The sequence below is a fragment of the Sciurus carolinensis genome, chromosome 11 (genome assembly GCF_902686445.1).
Source record: "Sciurus carolinensis chromosome 11, mSciCar1.2, whole genome shotgun sequence".
NCBI classification, from domain to species: domain Eukaryota; kingdom Metazoa; phylum Chordata; class Mammalia; order Rodentia; family Sciuridae; genus Sciurus; species Sciurus carolinensis.
In genome coordinates, this window is record NC_062223.1 from 127962300 (window position 1) to 127976956 (window position 14657).

The window sequence follows — 14657 nt, forward strand, 5'->3', positions numbered from 1 at the left end:
AATATTTTGTCACTTGATTCGAGCCTTTTCTGCATAACATGGAGCCTGTTTGTTTTGTTTTCTTTAAGCAGAATCAAAGAAGATATGTAGCCACAAAGCTTCACTCTATTTTCAAAGGTGCTGTCAAAATGTTACACTTCTAAACTGTGGCAATGAGACACGCCCTGAAGAAAGAGAGCTTTACACCTTCACGAGAAAACAGAGAAACCCAAGATATCTTGTGATATCTTGTGCACATCAAGAAAAATGTGCCCTAACCATAAAGGACCATTTTAGGGGTGGGCAGGACTGTGCCATTATAAAGCTGAGAAGTTGAGTCAGTTTTCCACTTTGCCCCCACCTTTTTCCCTCCCAAATGTACACCTAAGATTTTGAGCTACTTTATACAACACAGAGTTTCACACAGGGGTCTCCCACCTCCTTCTGCTTTCAGCACTTTATACCCAAATATTTCTGGACACTAAATTCTTCATCAAGAATCTTTCTGAGGTCTATTGTCGTAGGAGAAAATTTTCTAGTGATGGAGACTAATCCTTTCAAATTATCTGTGTGATACTCATTTCAAGGGTCTCCTTTGTTTGTAAAAAGGAAATACGTGGAGATAAGCCTTAAGTGAAAAGGAATGATTTTAGTTGTCGAGGTTTCATACACAGTAACAGTCTGTTGCAAAAGATTAGTAGTCACTGACAAAACCCCTACCTTACAGAGAGGTGCCCACATTGCCTGTGCATGCATTAGTACTGTGGGAAAGAGATATTCTTCACACTTTTACAACTTCCTGATCAGGTGGTTCACTCATAGGAAAAGGGGCAATGTTTTTTGTACTGACACTTTCACCCTATTTTCCAGCCTATGGAACATAAACCAAAAGCTGGGTGATCAGGTCATTATGAGCAAAAACTGAAAATAGTTTTTTGGCACACAGAGATGGCCAATACCTGCCCATGTCTAAACCAAGTTACTAGTAGATGACCATAGTGACTAGACAGGGTTTAAATTGAGTAGTAAATTGACACATTTGGCATTCATTAATTAAGTTTTAGTTACTTAGGAATGAATTCAATAAAAACTTTTTTAACATCTACTATATTGATGGAGTAGACTGGTTACTGAGGATATAGAGAAAATGATTCATGGTCCTTAACCCGAGGATCTGTATTACAATGTATTGGACAGAAACAAATGGATAGTAAATTAAAATATACTTGTGATGTGCTTAGGGTGCAAGAACTAAAAGAGGTACCTGGTACAGTCGATGGAAGACATAGTATTGAGGTTGAATCCTGAAAGGACAGACCAAGGGTTTGCACTCGTTGATGATCTAAACTAAAGGCAAGAGATATCAAGGTATATGAGGTGAACTGTGTGTGTTCTGCAGTACCAAACTAAGGGTAAGAGGAAGTCTTGGAAGAATTTAGAGAGAAAATAATGGGAAAGATTATATTGAATCGTGCATACCTTGGGTGTTACATAAAGCCAAACATCTGGCTATATAGGCCTTCTTCAAGGGCACCACTTGAAGGACTCAGGGCATAGAATTACAATGTTGGAGGGAATTGTGCTTACCACCTTTGTACAAGTACTCTGCATGACACCTAGACAGATACCCCAAAAACCTCTCCAATGGGAAGCAACTACCTCCTCTGAGTAGGAACCCACTGCTTGATCAGGTACTCTGCCTCAAGTCTAAGGGATCTGTGGTGTTCTTTGACCTTCACTGTGGAAAGATAATTTGATGATTTCTGCCCTCAAGTTATTTGAATTTTAAAGATCATATAAATGACCATTAATAACTAGATAAAATAATCTGGAAATAATTACAGATAAAATAGATCATGACATAATAGGGAGCAGTGTTACCAAGTGTTTCAGGCTTTAAGATTTATTTTGTCTTATTTCTGTAGTTATCCCTTTCCTTCACTTTGCCTCAATAGGTCTTTTAGTATATTATGCTGAGAGAGTCCCTGTGAAAACTGCCTTCAGTTCCTCTCAGTGTGATCCCTTAGAACTTGGAATTTCTTTTAGCCACCATCACAATCCATTGGGGATCTTCAGATGGATTTCTGTGAATAAAGTGAGTTATGTGATGCTGTGCTTCCAAGAGCAACCTTCCATCTATCGGGGTGTGAAGTAGGGAGAGGCAACCATGAAGGGACCAGGAGAGACTTCTTCCCTTGCCTCTGCTGTCTCCTGGGAATGTGCTCCTGAGCATTATTCCCTTTTCTCCAACTCTTCACTCCTTAGGAAAAAGCAGCATGGTCCTCCACTATTCAGAGCAATTCTTCAACAAAGAACAAAGAAAAAAATGCAAATGAAATAAGTGAGACTCTACAACTCAGTAATGTAATAGTAATGTTCTGAACATGAATATAGTTGTGGTCTCTCATTTGCTGTACCCTGAGTGGCCTCACATCCTTCCTCATCCTGCAGGATGAATGCAATTCTGAGTGTGAGCTCTGGTATGGGATGCAACTCTTATGAGCTACTAAACATAGTCCTAAGCTTACAGGACCACTTGTCTATAAGGAATGAGTGATGATGAAATCTGTCCATCATGGCCAGTGGCAGAGAATCCAATATAAGGAACCCAACAGAAAAGTCCATTAGGATAAGTGGGATGAGGAGAGGTGGTACAAGCCGAAAGAAGAGAGCATCCTAGGGTACTCCTGTGGAAAAGACCAGTGCTCTGATGAACATTTGCTTAATCTCTCTTTCTCCAGAGTGACAGATGGAGAGTTACCTGAATGGCTCTTTAGAGAAAAGAGGTGACTGCCCTCATAGAAATGGCTCCCCACTCTAAGGACTCAGAACTAGACTTGGTGATGATCTTGTAACATTTTCAAAGAACTTCATGTCTTGGGCAAGCTGAGGTTGGAAGTTCAATCCTCGCTATCCAGGGAGGTTGGAAATGCCTCCTCCTACTTTGATTGCATTGGTCTCCAGACTGCCCTACAAAATTGCTATAAAAATGGGCTATAACTTTGCCTCCCTTGGCCTTCCTACTCTTTGGAGATTTTCCTGTAGTTTTTAAGCATTTAAAATCAAAATTTAGCTATTCGTAATGGTTTAATTAAAGTCCCTTCCAAGAAAAGTGTGTGTGTGGGGTGTAGTCCTTGGCATACTCATGTATTCATGACATACTCAACTATATTCATGTTCAGAATATTACTATTACATTACTGAGTTGTAGAGCCTCACTTATTTCATTTGCTTTTTTTTCTTTGTTCTTTGTTGAAGAATTGCTCTGAATAGTGGAGGACCATGCTGCTTTTTCCTAAGGAGTGAAGAGTTGGAGAAAAGGGAATGATGCTCAGGAGCACATTCCCAGGAGACAGCAGAGGCAAGGGAAGAAGTCTCCCCCGGTCCCTTCATGGTTGCCTCTCCCTACTTCACACCCCGATAGATGGAAGGTTGCTCTTGGAAGCACATGAAGAGTGGATCTCTTCCTGCCTCAGGTTCTTTTTCACATAATTTTTCACATATTTGTCCTGACTGATCAAACCCAGTGTTTCTCATCACCACATACTGCTACAGGATCTGCAGAATGATTCTTCCTCTTATATCCTGAAATGAGTATCTTATAAACCTAGGTTTCCAAAGAAAATCATTTCAGTTAAAAGATTGATAGCCCAGAGGTACACGTTGAATACACTTAGCTTAGGTAAACAAGTAAATGAACAAAAAAGAGTTTAGGAGTTTTGATAAGGCATGCTCTGTGCAGAGGTACTTATCTCTAAACACTGCAGAAAGTTCAGGGATCTCAGGGACATGTCCTCAGCCCACCTGCACTCAACAAGACAGTTCACACACAGGAGACCACGTTTGAGACAGAATGATACCTCCAAGACAGGTGTCATCCAATGAGCAAGAGGAGGCAGTGATCTCTGTTCTCATGGTAGTCAGTCCAGGGACCACTTTGGAAGTACCTTACAGTTATTTCTGTGGCCATAGTTTTGCAAGACTCACACTCAGCATCATTTCAGTTAAAAAGACACACTCACCATGGACCTCTTGTGTTTTCCAAGGTAAAGGGGAATATCACTAACCTAGGAGAGAAGGATCCAAAAGCACATGAGCTTCTGACTCATACTGCCAAGGTTCAAAACCCTGCTCTACAGCATAATGCCCATGATTTGAAGCAAGTTACCTATTCGTTCTATATGTTAGATTGCTGCTTTACAGAATAGTAATGACATCAGTGCCTGTGTTGTGAGTTTATTGTAAAGGTTACATATCATGACATATTTAGAAAGCAGTTTAGCTATAGTTCCAATTTAAAAAATTTGACCATCACTACTGTTAATCTTACTACTAAGATTTCTTGTGTAAGAGACATTCTATAATTAAGTGAGAAGGACCTTGAGTGCATTATTCTCTGCTTATTTTCAATCAAGGGAAAGCATCAAAAGAACTCTTAATACAAAAATATTTTAAATCTCTGCCTTTTGCCACACCTATTGGACTCTAAAGAAGTATAGATTTTTTCTTATCAAGTTTTTTAGAATGTATTTGACTGTATCATTGAATGTGACCTATATAAATATAACATAAAAATTATGTTCATCAATAACACCTTCTAGAGAACCTTAACAAGTTCTGAACCAGCCTTTCATTTCAATCGTAATGGAGCCAAAGAAATTCTTTAAAAGTGGGAAAATGAATTGATAACTACCTACCCCCTATATTCTACTCACTTTCAAAAAACATTTTTTGGAAAGTCATCAAAGGCAAAATAGAAATCTCCAAAGCAAGTTATCAATAGTCAAGACTAAGATGTAGCTTCTAAGTCTAATATAAGACAGTCCTAAGCAGCCAAAACTTCCCTTTATGCTATCATGAAACTCTTCTGATTTAGAACTCTGCCCCATATTTGTCTCATTAACATTTTTATTTACAATAGTCCTCATAAAGTCATCCAAAAGTCTCTTGTCCGAGGGCTGGACATTGAGACTGTCCCTAATGAATTTCACCTGAAGTCACAGTATCTAGAAACCCATAGGTTCTCTCACCATAAGGAATTGGTTGTCTGAGCCTAAAAGACATATGATCTGACCTTCAAGGTCAGGGTATTTCAAAAGGACATTAAGTTACTTTCTGTAAAATCTTCATGGTTGAAAAGAAACAAACTACTTTCAATAGCTTCCCACTGCTTTTAGAATAGAAGCTGAGTTTTCATCATGGCCTGCATGTCCAGGTAGATTCCACCCAAGATCTCAATTTCATTCTGGTAGAGTTCTTTGCACTCACACCAGTCAGATAAACTCTGTTTTGTTTCTTAGATGGAGTACCAGAAGCATTTGCACATGGAGCGTTTGCACAATGGCTCCTTCTCCCAACCACCCTACCTCCATGTCAACTCAGGGGACTCAGATATCCCTTTAATCTAGCAGAGGTCTGGTTTGGTCCTTTTGTCATATGAATTCTATATGAATTTGTGGGACTGATCTCCATTTGTAATTACAATATGTCCCATTTAACAATGGAGATGCATTATGAGAAAGACATAATTAGGCATTTTGTTGTTATGAAAACATTGTAGAGTGTACTAGCAAATCAAGATGGATATGATGTCACGTGGTGACATAATCTTATGGGCTCACTATTGTATATGAACATATGTAGTCTTTCCTTGTCCAAAAGATCATTATTCAGCCCATCTTTATGCATTTCTATCCTTGAAAATGTTAAATGGTAACCTTCTAAGATATAAACCCCAGGAGCACAGAGATTAAGTTTGTTTTATTCATTGCTGCATTCACAATGCTTAGCCCATGGTCAGCCTGTGTATCTTTAAAAATCAGATGAATTTATGCATTTCATCAATTTCTTTACTTAAAATAAAAAGCGTAGTTACCAAACAACATGGTTTTCATGGAATATTGCCTGTACACATCCTTAACCTTTGCAGTCCAAAGGCAACTCGCAAAATATGTTAATACTGGAATGTCTTTCTCAACATTCTTTATTCCTCTTTACCATTCCAATTTTTTTAGCACATCGCTATTTAACATAGACTGTATTTGTATAACTTATCATTTGTAGCACATAGCAGAATGTTAGCTCTACAAGGAAAGAAAGATTGACTCTTTTGTTCAAAACTAGGTTCTCTGCGTAGAACACAGCTTCAAACCGAACTCAGTTAATACCTATTACCAAATACTTTGCTCAACTCATCAGTACTAGACTCATCAATATCTTCTTAACAAAATCACACGTTGTAAGAGAAAGAGAAAGATTTTCCTCATGTGGTGGATTTTCTAGACCAGCAGTAGTCATTGGTTTACATGTGTCTATTGAGTACTGAAATGTGACCAATTCAAATTGAAATATTCTATACGTATAAAAAACACACTGGATGTCAAAGAATCAATACAAAACAATAATGCAAAATAAAATATGAAAATTTTATATTGATTGCATATAGAAAGAGCAATATTGTGGATATACTGGATCAAATACAATATGCTATTAAAATTAATGTCACCTGTTTCTTTTTACTTTTTTAATAAGACTACTAGAAATTCAAAAATACATATATAGCCTGCAATATATTTCTACTGGAAAGAGCTTTTTCTAGAACATAATTTTCCAATGCTTGAAAATGCTTTTTTGAGGAACTGTTAGATTACAGATCAAAACAAAAGAGTTCTTTCTTTTAGTCTTATTTGAAGGAGTTCATATTACTTGCATATAAGGAAAGATTTTAGAAATTAAATTCCAGGGGATCTTGTAAAAATAGAAGGGAGATCTGTGGAGTAGAGGCAGGAAATCAGTCACAGGATTTTTTGGGGTTTTTTGTTTTTGTTTTTGTTTTGTGGGGCTGGGGATTGAACCCAGAGCCTTAGTGCTTATGAGGTGAGCACTCTACCAACTGAGCTATCTCCCCAAACCCAGGAGGCAGGAAATCAAGAGAGAGGCATAAGAGGAAGGAAAGGGGAAGAACTGGGGAATGAAGGTGACCACATCTTGCTATGTGCATATATGAATGTATCACAATGCATTCGATTTCATATATAACTATAGTGCACCACTTTTAAGAAGAAGTGAAGAGAAGAAAAACCAATACAGTAGAGGAAGGAGATCAGAGGGAGAGAGGAGACGAGGGTAAGAAAAAGTACCAGGGATTGAGTAGAGTAAACTATGTTATATGCAGTTATGAATATGTCAAAATGAACCCTGCTATTATGTATAACTATAATGTAGTCATAAAAACATCTAAAAATATTTTTAAAAGAAAAGAAATTCCATTTTACATGAAACTTTCAATCTCTCTTTTTTCCAGACATGAAACAAACTTTGAAGTAACAAGAGTGGACTAGTGGTCCTAAGATCAAGAGATAGTAAAAAGATTATTTACTTGTCTATAAGTGGCATGTACTTGTTATTTTGATTTTCTCAAGTTTGAACTCACAAAAGAGACTGACCTGGTTTGTCTTCAAATTTATGTTACTCTTGTTATGTTTCAAAGTTACATTCCTCCTGAAATAATCCTTGTGATTTCTTTAGGAGTGCTAGCTCCATTTTATGGTCCAGACTAAAAACCGTTATTTCCAAATGGGCCACTCATTTTATTAAAGTAACTTGAATTAAAAAACCCTTCTCAATTTCAAGAAGCAAATAGACCACAACACAATAATACTGGGTGACTTTAACACACCTCTCTCACCACTGGATAGATCCTCCAAACAAAAACTAAATAAAGAAGCTATAGACTTAAAAAATACAATCAATAATTTAGCCTTAACATATATATATAATATATAGAATATTTCATCCATCAATGATTAAATACACTTTCTTCTCAGCAGCACATAGATCCTTCTCTAAAATAGACAATATCTTAGGCCACAAAGCATCTCTTAGTTAATACAAAAAAAAAATAGAGATAATACCTTCCTATCATATCATAATGGAATGAAATTAGAAATCAATGGAAAAAATAAAAAATAGAAACTAACACCTGCAGACTAAATAATATGCTATTCAATGGCCAATGGATAGCAGAAGAAATCAGAGGTGAAATTAAAAAAGTACTTAGAGGTAAATAAGAATATTGATACAACATATCAAAATCTCAGGGATACTATGAAGGCAGTGCTAGGAGGAAAGTTCATTGCATTGAGTTTATTCATTAAAAGAATAGAAAGTCAATGAATAGATGACCTAACATTACATCTTAAAGCCTAGAAAAGAACAAATCAACACTAAAAGCAGTAGAAGGCAGGAAATAATTAAAATCAGAGCTGAAATCAATACAATTGAAACAAAAGAAACTAAAAAAACAACAAAAGAAAAAATTCATTCTTTGAAAAAATGTAAATAAAATTGATAAATCCTTAGCCAAGTCAACAAAGAGGAAGAAAGAGAAAACTCAAATTACTAAAATTCGCCATGAAAAAGAAAATATGGCAATGGACCTTACTGAAATACAGATGATAATCAGAACATATTTTGAAAATTTATGCTCTAATAAAATACACAATCTTGAAGACATCAACAAATTTCTAGAGACATATGATCTACCCAAATTGAAATAGGAGGACATAAGAGGATATAGAAAATTTAAACAGATAAATTTCAAGCAATGAAACTGAAGACATCATCAAAAGTTTACCAATCAAAGAAAACCCAGGACCAGATGGATTCTCAGCTGAGTTCTACCAGACCTTCAAAGAAGAACACCAATCCTCCTCAAATCATTCCATGAACTAGAAAAAGAGGGAACTCTTCCAAAATCATTCTATGAAGCTAGTATCACCCTGATACCAAAACCAGACAAAGACACATCAAGGAAAGAAAACTTCAGACTAATATCCCTGATGAACATAGATGCAAAAATTCTTAACAAAATTCTGGCGACTTGCATACAAAAACATATTAAAAAGATAATGCACCATGATCAAGTGGGATTCATCCCAGGGATGCAAGTTTGGTTCAACATATGGAAATCAATAAAGGTGATTCATCACATCAGTAGACTTAAAGACAAGAATCACATGATTATTGCAATAGATGCAGAAAAAGCATTTGACAAAATACAGCATCCATTCATGTTCGAAACACTAGAAAAACTAGGGATAGTAAGGAACATACCTCAACATTTTAAAAGCCATATATGCTAAACCCAAGTCCAACATCAGCCTAAATTGAGAAAAATTGGAAGTATTCCCTCTAAAAACTGGAACAAGACAGGGATGCCCTCTTTCACCACCTCTATTCAACATTGTCCTGGAAACTCTAGCCAGAGTAATTAGAAGAAAGAAATTAAAGGGACGAACAGAAAGAGAAGAACTCAAACTATCCCTATTAGTCAATTACATGATTCTATATTTAGAATACCCACCAGAAACTTCTAGAACTCATAAATGAATTCAGCAAACTAACAGAATATAAAAATGACTCATAAATCAATTGTGTTTCCATACATCAGTGATGAATCAACTGAAAGAGAAATTAGGAAAACTATTCTATTCACAATATCCTGGAAGAAAATAAATATTTGGGAATCAATAGAAAAAAAAAAAGAGGTGAAAGACCTCTACAATGAAAACTACAGAATGCTAAAGAAAGTAATTGAGGAAGACCTTAGAAGATGGAAAGATCTCCCATGTTCTTGGATAGACAGAATTAATATTGTCAAAATGACCATACTACCAAAAGCACTACACAGATTTAATGCAATACTTATTAAAATTCCAATGGCATTCTTCATAGAAATAGAAAACACAGTCATGAAATTTATTTGGAAAAATAAGAGACCCAGAATAGCCAAAGCAATCCTCAGAGAGAAAAGAGAAGCAGGAGGCATCACAATACCAGATGTGAAATTACACTACATACCTATAGCACAAAAAACACCATGGTATTGGCACCAAAACAGATATGAAGACCAACGGTGCAGAATAGAAGACACAGAGAAAAATCCACATTAATAGTTTGTCTTACACTAGACAAAGATGGCAGAAACATACATTGGAAAACAGATAGCCTCTTCACCAAATGTTGCTGGGAAAACTGGAAATCCATATGTAACAAAAGGAATTTAGACCCCTCTCTCTCACCCTGTACAAAAGTCAATTCACAGTGAATCAAGGACCTAGGCATTAGAGCAGAGACCCTGTGCCTACTAGAAGAAAAAGTAGACTGAAATCTATCCCATCATGTAGGCTTTGGAACTGAATTTTTCATCAACACTCCTAAAGAACAAGGCATAAAATCAAGAATCAATAAATGGGATTGATTCCTAAACTAAAAAGCCTCTTCACATCAAAGGAAACAATCTAGAACGTGAAGAGAGAGCCTATAGAATGGAAGAAAATCTTTACCCCCTGCACCTCAGATAGAACATTAATCTCCAGGATATAGAAAGAACTTAAAAAACAACAACAACAACAATAAAAAAAAAAACAAAAAAAATCAATAAATGGGCAAAGCAACTGAACAGACACTTCACAGAAGAAATACACCAAATATATGAAACAAATAAATGAAATAATGTTTGACATTTTTATAAGAGACATGAAAATCAACATACTCTAAGATGTCATCTCATTTCATTCAGAATGGCAATTATCAAGACTACAAGTGACAATAAATGCTGGTGAAGATGTGGGGAAAAGGGTATGCTCATTCATTGCTGGTGGGAGTGCAATTTGATGCAACCACTCTGGAAAGCAGTATGGGTATTCCTCAGAAAACTTGGAATGGAACCATCATTTGACACAGTTATCCCACTCTTCTGCATATACCCAAAGGACTTAAAATCAGCATACTAGAGTGATGCAGCCACATCAGTGTTCATAGCAGCTCAATTCACAATAGCTAAACTATGGAACCAACTTAGGTACCCTTCAATAGATCAATGTATAAAGATAATGTGGAATATTACTCAGTCATAAGAAGAATGAAATTATGAAATTTGCTGATAAATGAATGGAAGTGGATACTATCATGCTAAGTGAAATAAACCAATCCCAAAAAAACAAAGACCGAATGTTCTCTCTGACACGTGGATGCTGACTCAAAATAGATTGGTGAGGAGGGAGGCTTGGAGGTTCATGGGACAGCGGGGACTGGAAGGAATGCAGGAGGGGTTGGGAATGTGAAAGACAGTAGAATGAACTGAACATAACTTTGTTTATATTTGAATACACAACCAGTGTAACTCCACATCATGTACAACCACAAAAATAGGAATTTTTACTCTATGTATGTATAATGTGTCAAAACACTACTGTCATGTATAACTAAAAAGAACAAATTTAAAAAGTGACAAATCAAAGAAGGAAATATCTGACCAAATTTCATCAGTAAGCACAGCATAAATGAGCATCCATAAATTAGTCCAGAAATAATATATGCAACATGCTTGATCAAATTTTTTTGCACTCTTTGGTGGATTTTAAAATGATAATATGTTGAATGTATCTTTGAGAAATTTGTAGTTTAGAGAGGATGACACATAAGCAGTTAATTTCAACATGATGTGGTAAATTCTAACTCTGATAAAGAGAAGCACTGGGGGCAATGGATGCATCAAAAAGTGATACAGACCTAGACCCAATTGGTTAGTGTAGGATGTGTGTGTGTGTGTGTGTGTGTGTGTGTGTGTGTGTGTGTGTGTTAGGGTGGGGTGATTGGAGAGATAATCAAGGAGGAACTACTGCTATATCTCTAATTAAGGATCTATGCTACTGATTACTTAATAGTTAAATGTTCCTTGGTTGTCACCATCTTATGACAGATATACCAGATTAGTTTGAAAGTGATCACTTCCCCCTTATCAGGACTTTCACTATAACTGTCCCCAGTCTGCTTGTGCTAATAAGGAGTAATGACATCATGGAGATAAGAGAGTTGTGATGAAGACTTTCTGCATTTCTTTCCTTTCAAAACCTGTGTCATTTAAAAAAGAAGACAGTCCTCCTCCTTAACCCTAATGCCATGATCTGACTTCACCACTCAACCTAGCCAGTCTTCGTGGTCTTGCTCAAGCCCCTGTCCGAGCATCCTAGCAAATACAAGATGGCCTATAAAGAAAGACTATTTGCCTACGGGATTCCCCTGGGACCATCTTTAGAGAGAGTGAAAGGAACAAAGACCTTTTATTTAGGTGAATTAAGAGCCAGCCTTCTCAACACTCTGACAAAATATCCAAACTTCATCATATGTGTATCTGATATTACATCTAATTAGAACAAATAAAATTAATTTAAAAAAAAATGAAAATCCCTTCAATTAGGAAGCAGCCTCTGGATCCTGCTACAGATTTGAAATGTAGGTTAGGCCTAGATGCCCTTCAATATATGAATAAAGGTTGTATATATACACAATGGAATATTACTCAGACATACAGAAGAATAAAATTATGGCATTTGCAGGTAAATGGATGGAGTTGGAGAATATCACACTAAGTGAAATAAGCCAATTCCAAAGAACTAAAGATCAAATGTTTTCTCTGATAAGTGGATGCTGATACATAACAGGGCAAGGGAGTGGGTAAGGAAAGAATGGAGGAAATATTGGATACTGTAGAGGGAAATGACAGGAGGGGAGGGGAGTAGGGGGAAGGAAAGATGGTGGAATGAGACAAATATCATAACCCTATGTATGTGTACAATTATACAAATGGTATGACTCTACATCTTGTATGACCAGAGAAGTGAAAAGTTGTACTCCAAAAATAAAAATAAAAAATAAAAAAAGAACTATAGGTTAGGGAATTTCACCCCCTATCCAGATCATAGACAAATGACTTAGTGTTCAAGGAAAACTAAACTTAGGAGTTTTCATCAAACAAGATCATCAGACATCAACAGCCCTTCCCCCCAGACACAGTGCTTTCATTTAAGTTTTCAGGATAAGTCCTTGGCTAGCTTGTACCCTACACTTGATATGGGGTAAAAAACAGATAAATAGATAAATAAAAATTATTTTACTTTTGCAATTAAACCATTACTTAGGAGACAATTCATCATGTGCTTCAGTGAGCTCCTCATTTTATATAACCAATTCAAAAATTCATTTATAACTTAGAATCCAAAAAAAGGTAGGCTTTAACCTAATGAAAAACTTATAACAAATTGTATTTCTTTAGTCGTCTTGCCTGCCAGGAAGCCCAGGAAGTCCTAACGTTCAAACACAAATAACTACATCAGCCTAGGTTTGTCTCCCTAAGAGCACTCCACAGATCTCTACTACATGATGCTTTCCCCAAAAATTGTTTAATGGCCACAGATGTTAGAAAAGAGATTTATGATTCCATTAGCACGTAAGCAATTCTAAGAGATCCAACAATAAATGCTTGAATTTTTTCCATTCAAATTTCCTAAACGTACATGACCACAGAATTCTGCCTTTGCATAATACCTATTATCCTAGAGCATGCAAAGGAGGAAGGGTTGAACTAGGTCATGGACTGCTTTATTTCTCTTCCCCTTCTTGAGGTTTTTCTTGTTTCTTTTCTTTTCTGGTGGTGCTGGGATGGAACTCAGGGTCTCACACACGCCAGCTGTTTTTCCTGTTTCTGTGTCTACCTTTGACGTACACATTGTAAGGCACAGATAATAAACTGTATATAATCAAGTCTGTGCATATGTGTATGTATATACATGAAGAGAGCAAGGAAAAGGTACAAATTCTGCTTTATTTCTGTTCTCCTATTCTTACAGCTGTCCTTTATGTATATATTGTGGTATGTGCATGTTTGTTAAAAAGAACTGACCTGGCCGGCTGTTAATACCCTCTGTTCCTGGCAGGACTGTACACAAGCAAGTGCCTTCTAGGGAAAACCCAAAGCCCTTTAGGAAGTGGTCTGTGATGATATGCTGCAGTGGCTGCAGTGGCTGCTGAGTTTCCTTCTGAGTCAGGGTTGCCACAAGGGGGTCCCCAGGAATTGACACCTCTCCGAAAAGATGTAACAACCTTAGTACTGAGGTCATGACTGCTTCTCTCTTAGCTAAGGACCCTCTAGGGCTTTTCCCAAGTCACTGAGATTAATAGAATCCAAACCAGGTTTCAGCCCAGGTCCTCCCCTCTCTCTGAATTCCCCTTGCTTCCTTGTTTTAACACCTCCTTAGAGTAGCTTGGGTTTCTGCTTTTGGTTTCACATCCTTCCACCGTGAAAGGCACATCCCCATGCTGCATCCAGAGTACTGTTATAAAGATGTCCCCATGGACTCATTTCACATTTGCTCCCAAATCTTTCTCACGAGAAGACTGAGTTGAAAGGGTACCTGAAGAATACCATACTCCTGGGGCAGCAGTAATGAGGCTGTTTCACATGTTAGACATCTTCAGCTCTTTCTCTCTGTGCTGTCATTAGAGGCTTGATTCTGTAGTGCTATGTTGGGCTAGTTTCTATAGATGATACCCCCATGCTGTTTTATGAGAACCTAATGCTGCTATAAAAGAATCCCAGAACTCTTATGATTTAGTCAAATCCTTGTCCATTTCATGCAAAAATAATCCTCAAATTAAAATAACCATTGATCCCAGATTTGTTTACATGAACATCCGCCCAATTCTTTCACCAGACCACATGAGTCTTAAGGTGAAGAGTCTATTGATCAGCCTCTCCACCTTAGATGCCTGGCAGAAGCATTGTGAAGAACATGCTCCATTCTTAATAAATCAGCATTGAGTAAATGAAGAACTAA